We start from the raw sequence: 6,000 nt of genomic DNA, 5'->3' as shown, positions 1-6,000 counted from the left end.
GTATTTATACCATGGAAACTAGATAATGGTAAAAAGCAGGGATTTTTTTACCCCATAGAACCAATTGTTAAACACGTGCCAGCACAGTACTGCACCCCATTTTTGAGCTGACAATCCAACAGACCTGGAAAGGTGTAAAATTGTCTACTCTGCTTCTGGTCCTTTGAAGTAGCTGCACATCCCCACGTATGTATGAAAAGGTGAGTTCTTGACACTCCTACACTGTTCAAGACAAGAGCCTTAGACTCATGCTGTCCAGTGTAAATATAATGTGAGCCATATATGTAATTTAAAATTTTTCACTTTTTTAAAAGTGAAAAGCAGTGAAATTGTCACTTATTTTATATAACTCAATATATCCAGAATATTAACATTTCAACATGCAGTCAATATAAAAATATTTTACTGTTTTTGTACTACATTTTGTACTACATTTTCATATGTATTTTACACATAGAGCACATCTCAATTCAGATTTAAATTTACATCAAAATACTTGAGCTGATTTAAATTTTTTTTTAATTTTAAGATTTTTAAAAATTCAAAGTTGAGAAAGTAATATCACATACCCAAGTTGTTTCAAACATACTTAAAATTTTTCAAATAACTAAATTGAATATGAAAAGTTCTTTTCTTTTAAAATTTGCATCCGCATTGACAAAACTTGTTCATCTTTTCCAAGAGGAATTGATTTGACTTTGAAGCAAAAGCACATCAAGCAATCATCACAATTTTCAGTTCAGTCTCAGAGGCTGTAGGGCCAATGCCAAGCAAGGAATAACATTGTCTTCAGTCGCAGACTCTAAGGTATGGATAGGTCCTTCATATTTGATTGGATATACAGTGGTTTCAGCAGAATGCTACAGTTTTTAGGATTATATAAGAGAACTGGCAAATTGGTATTTCTTGGATTGGATAATGTGGGAAAAACAACATTGCTATATATGCTAAAAGATGACAGACTTGGACATATGTCCCAATGTTACCTCCCCTTTCAAAAGAACTAACCATTACTGGCATGACCTTTGCAACTTTTGATCTGGGTGAACATGTTCAAGATCAAAGAGTGTGGGAAAACTACCTTCCTGCTATCAATGGCATTACACTTCTGGTGGATTGTGCAGATCATAAAAGGCTGTTAGAATCAAAAGAAGAACTTGATTCACTAATGACAGTTGAAACCATTTCTAATGTGTCTATACTGATTCTTGGGAATAAGATCAACAGACCTGAAGCCATCAGTGAAGAGAGGTTACGATGGCTTCCCTGGTGGCGCAGTGGTTGAGAGTCCGCCTGCCGATGCAGAGGACACGGGTTCGTGCCCCGGTCCAGGAAGATCCCACATGCCGTGGAGCGGCTGGGCCCGTGAGCCATGGCCGCTGAGCCTGCGCATCCGGAGCCTGTGCCCCGCAATGGGAGAGGCCACAGCAGTGAGAGGCCTGTGTACCACAAAAAAAAAAAAAAAAAAAAAAAGAGAGGTTACGAGAGATGTTTGGTTTACATGGTCAGACAACAGGAAAGAGTTGAATGCCGACCTTTAAGTTCTCATGTGCAGTGTGCTCAAAAGACTAGGTTACGGAGAACGCGTCCTCTGCAGGTACAGGTCATTAACACCAACCTGAATCGGTTCCAGGTCTCACCATTCAGGCCCACTCAGAGATCTGATCATGCAACATTCATAACTTGAATTCAGTAGAATGTTGTTGGTTATAAAACAGATTATTTAGATTATTAAAATTATATCAACATTTGAGTGAGAATTGAAAACTGGTTATCACAATGTTAACTTTATCATTCCATAAAAATAATTAGTTTTTACAGTTTGCAATCTGATATTACCCCAACAATATTTACAGTATAAAGAGCAACTTTCCAGCTGTACATTTGAAGCACTTTTAAACAATATGAAACTACAAATATAAGCCATATTGAAAAGCTCATGATCTTAAATTTTTGTCTACTTTTTGAAACTAGTTTTTAAATTTTAGATTTTATGTCCACCTAGTTTAAGTGTACAGTTAATAATTAGCTGATTGATGATGTCTTACAGTTTTCAATAATTTTTCTTACACAAACATCATGCAATAAAACAAACTCTAAGGTTTGACATCCTTAAAAGCATATCAATTTCAAAACTATGTCAAAGGCTAGTAAGTTCACTAACAAGACAATTCAGTGTTAACTTCAAATTCAAAGGGGGTACTGCATAAATTGAAAGCACCTCTGTTGGTCAAAGTGTAAAAACTTCCACTTATAAAATGAACAAGTTCTGAGGATCTGATGTACAGTGTGGTGACTATCATTAACAATACTGTATTGTATGCTTGCAAGTTGCTAAGAAGCTAGATCTTAAATGTTCTCAACACCACCTCCTCAAAAAGAAAAAAAAAAAGGTAATTATGTCAAGTGGTAGATGCGTTAACTAACCTTATTGTGGTAATCATTGCATAATCCTCACATTGTACACCTTAAACTTACACAATGTTATACGTCAATTATATCTCAATAAAGTTGGAGGGGGAGGAAGCAAAGAAACTCCAAATTTATCATTAGCAAACAAAATGTTCTTCAAATTCTTTTGGGTTTTTTTTGGACAATTTACATAACACTCTTGGTTATAGTTAAAATATTCTGCTTATTAATTCATATTAGAAAAATGTGTAAAATCATTATTAACTAGTATTATGAAAAATTTCAATATCAACATTAATTCTTTTTTTTTTTTTTTTTTTTTTTTTTTGCTGTACGCGGGCCTCTCACTGCTGTGGCCTCTCCCGTTGCGGAGCACAGGCTCCGGACACACAGGCTCCGCGGCCATGGCTCGCGGGCCCAGCCGCTCCGCGGCATGTGGGATCTTCCGGGATCGGGGCACGAACCCGTGTCCCCTGCATCGGCAGGCGGACTCTCAACCACTGCGCCACCAGGGAAGCCCTCAACATTAATTCTTATATCTATAGATCTAGATTACAAATAAGCTGTTCTAATCCTTGGAGCTTCAAGTTTTGCTTGTTCACATGCAGCGTGATATGACTGAGAATATGTAAATCATAACTGCCAAGTTTTGTCTGCCATTATTGAAAATGTGGCAAATATTCTTTTGTTTCAAGAAAATCTTGAATTGGGGTTAACAGCATAGTAAATCTTGGTAAAATTCTTTTACAACTCAACCAATGAGCACTGGTAAATAACACAAGATCATTAAATTCAGGGTCTTCTACTTCTTTCCACAGTGCCATAAACTGATGCTGATTCATAGCATTGGCATGTATATATGGAACAATTTTAATAACTGTATCCATGACACTTTTTATGAGTCTGATTCAGAAAACTGAGCACAAGTATTTTCAATATGTATCATTTTGTGGAAGAAAGCAATAAGGGAAACATCAATCTCTTATTTTTAAATTCCTATAAATCCAGATTTTTGACGTAACAGCTGAAGCACCTCCATCATGATATAAACAAATTTTTTTCATATTTAGCTGAAATTCTTCTTTGACAGTCATAAAAATTTCAAATATATCTATGCCACGAATTTTGTTTTTTAGTCTATGAGTTGACAACACTTCTTCATAAGTTTGGAAGTCCTCTGAGACTAAACATAACCAAAGTATTAATTAGGCATGACTCATCCTAAGCACTTGAAACGTGTTAAAGAAAAGTACTTGCAGTCTTTCCAATTCTGAATCAATCGATCTTTGATATTCTAAAGAAGAGCTTGTATTCTATGGGCAATTTTTCGGTGACTTCATTGAAGATATTTTATTTTTTATAAAATATGATTTTTACTCTTTTCCTAGTAATTTTATAATATTTCCAGAAATGAAATAATAATTTCTTTTACCATGTTTCCATCTAAAAATGATTTTCTCTTTTGTGCAAGAATCTAAGTCATTTAATATCTAGCTAAAGTTACAAGCTCAAACCCTATTAGACATAGCTTTTTAAATTGCTGTTGGATATTCACTTCTGACTTCTGGCAACTAATTTAGTCTATTCTTTTCAAATCTTTTTGACTGTTGAGAGGAAACTTATCAAATACACCATGTATTTTCTGATACTATCTCTAATATAGTCTGCTTTATTATCTTAAAGAACACTTATATATCAAGCAAACTGCTTTTTCGTTTTGCTTGGCCACAAAAAACTGCAATTACCATGACTTGTGAAATTTGGGACACATCTTCCCCTAGTCTTTTTTTCTCCTTTATTGCTCTAGTTGTAGGACTGGCTTCTGCATCTCCATTTGATTCTAATCACTAGTATGCCCTAGTTTTAAACTTAAAATTTTGTCCATACTTAATTTTTAAATTAGAACAATAATATAACTGTTTTAATTGAAATAATAAGTATTTCCATTTGATTACCAATTACAATTTACATAGGTATCACTGTAACTGGTGCTTTCTGTATATACATCCAAATAATTGTGTTACAATGTTACATTGATGTGTAGGAAAAAGGATTTAAATCATTTTGTTGACACCAACTAGATTGGTAATGTGTTTATGTGTAATACTAGAAAAGACACAGGCCCACCATGCACACTACACCATTACAGTGACATTTACATGATTCAATGGTTAAGGTGCAATGTAATCTTCTCAGAACAATGGAGTTGTATTTAATGAAAACATTTTTATATTGGTTCAAATTTTAAATTTCAAAGTAAATTAGTTTAAACTAAACTGAAATCAACAATTCAGTTCCTCAGTGGTGCTAGCCACATTTCAAGTGCTCAGGAGCCCACGTGATTAGTGGTCACTGAATTTGACAGAATAGCTTTACACCATTCTTTCCTGGTCCTGGCTTGCTTTTTTGGCTGGGACCGTGCTGTGCTGCTTGCAGGATCTTAGTTCCCTGACCAGGGATTGAACTGGGGCCCACGGCAGTGAAAGTGCCGAACCCTAACCACTGGACTGCCAGGGAAGTCCAGTCCTGGCTTGCTTTTGAACCCCAACTTTGACCTTCTATTTGCTATGCATTAGCTCTGTCTTTCCTGATGGACATTAATTAGCTTGCCCTCATCTCACTGTCCTTCACTGCTCTCATCTAAATCAGACAATCAGGGCTTCCCTGGTGGCGCAGCGGTTGCGAGTCCGCCTGCCGATGCAGGGGACATGGGTTCGTGCCCCGGTCCGGGAAGATCCCACATGCCACGGAGCGTCTGGGCCCGTGAGCCATGGCCGCTGAGCCTGCGCGTCCGGAGCCTGTGCTCCGCAACGGGAGAGGCCACAGCAGTGAGAGGCCCATGTACCACAAAATAATAATAATAATATAATAAAAAAAATAAAAAATAAAAAATAAATAAATCAGACAATCAAGCCTTCACTTCAGGTTTTTGGTCCCATCCTCTGGCAGCAGCTACTTGGTTAGTGTTTTTCCCAGTCAAACCTGAATCCCATGGAAGAGGGTGGGAATAGGATGGGCTGAACATTAGTAAGAAGAAAACAGAGGCCAAGATAATGAGGAGGCTATAAAAAGCAAGTAGTTCTATTTGTAGTATTTTAAGGAACCTCCACACTGTTCTCCATAGTGGCTGTACCAATTCACATTCCCACCAGCAGTGCAAGGGTGTTCCCTTTTCTCCGTACCCTCTCCAGCATTAATTGTTTCTAGATTTTTTGATGATGGCCATTCTGACTGGTGTGAGATGATATCTCATTGTAGTTTTGATTTGCATTTCTCTAATGACTAATGATGTTGAGCATTCTTTCATGTGTTTGTTGGCAGTCTGTATATCTTCTTTGGAGAAATGTATATTTAGTTCTTCTGCCCATTTCTGGATTGGGTTGTTTGTTTTTTTGTTATTGAGCTGCATGAGCTGTTCACTACTGGGCATATACCCTGAGAAAACCATAATTCTGAAAGAATCATGTACCAAAATGTTCATTGCAGCTCTATTTACAATAGCCCGGAGATGGAAACAACCTAAGTGTCCATCATCAGATGAATGGATAAAGAAGATGTGGCACATATATACAATGGAATATTACTCAG

At 36.7% G+C, this 6,000-nt stretch overlaps 1 pseudogene across 1 annotated transcript in view; it reads left to right on the top strand.

The window, feature by feature from the left end:
• Positions 1-692: 692 nt before the first annotated feature.
• The window catches only part of LOC309808939 (small COPII coat GTPase SAR1B-like), a 28,323-nt pseudogene continuing 23,015 nt past the window's right edge, over positions 693-6,000 (top strand). Inside the window, exons 1-2 of the transcript in view lie at positions 693-1,251; positions 1,479-1,597. The product of the transcript in view is annotated as a small COPII coat GTPase SAR1B-like (transcript). The remainder of the gene's footprint in view (positions 1,252-1,478; positions 1,598-6,000) is intronic.

This window comes from Mesoplodon mirus, assembly GCF_964341445.2.
Source record: "Mesoplodon mirus genome assembly, chromosome: 7".
NCBI classification, from domain to species: domain Eukaryota; kingdom Metazoa; phylum Chordata; class Mammalia; order Artiodactyla; family Ziphiidae; genus Mesoplodon; species Mesoplodon mirus.
Note: the sequence above shows the minus strand (reverse complement) of the source record. Positions and strands in the feature narration are given on the sequence as shown.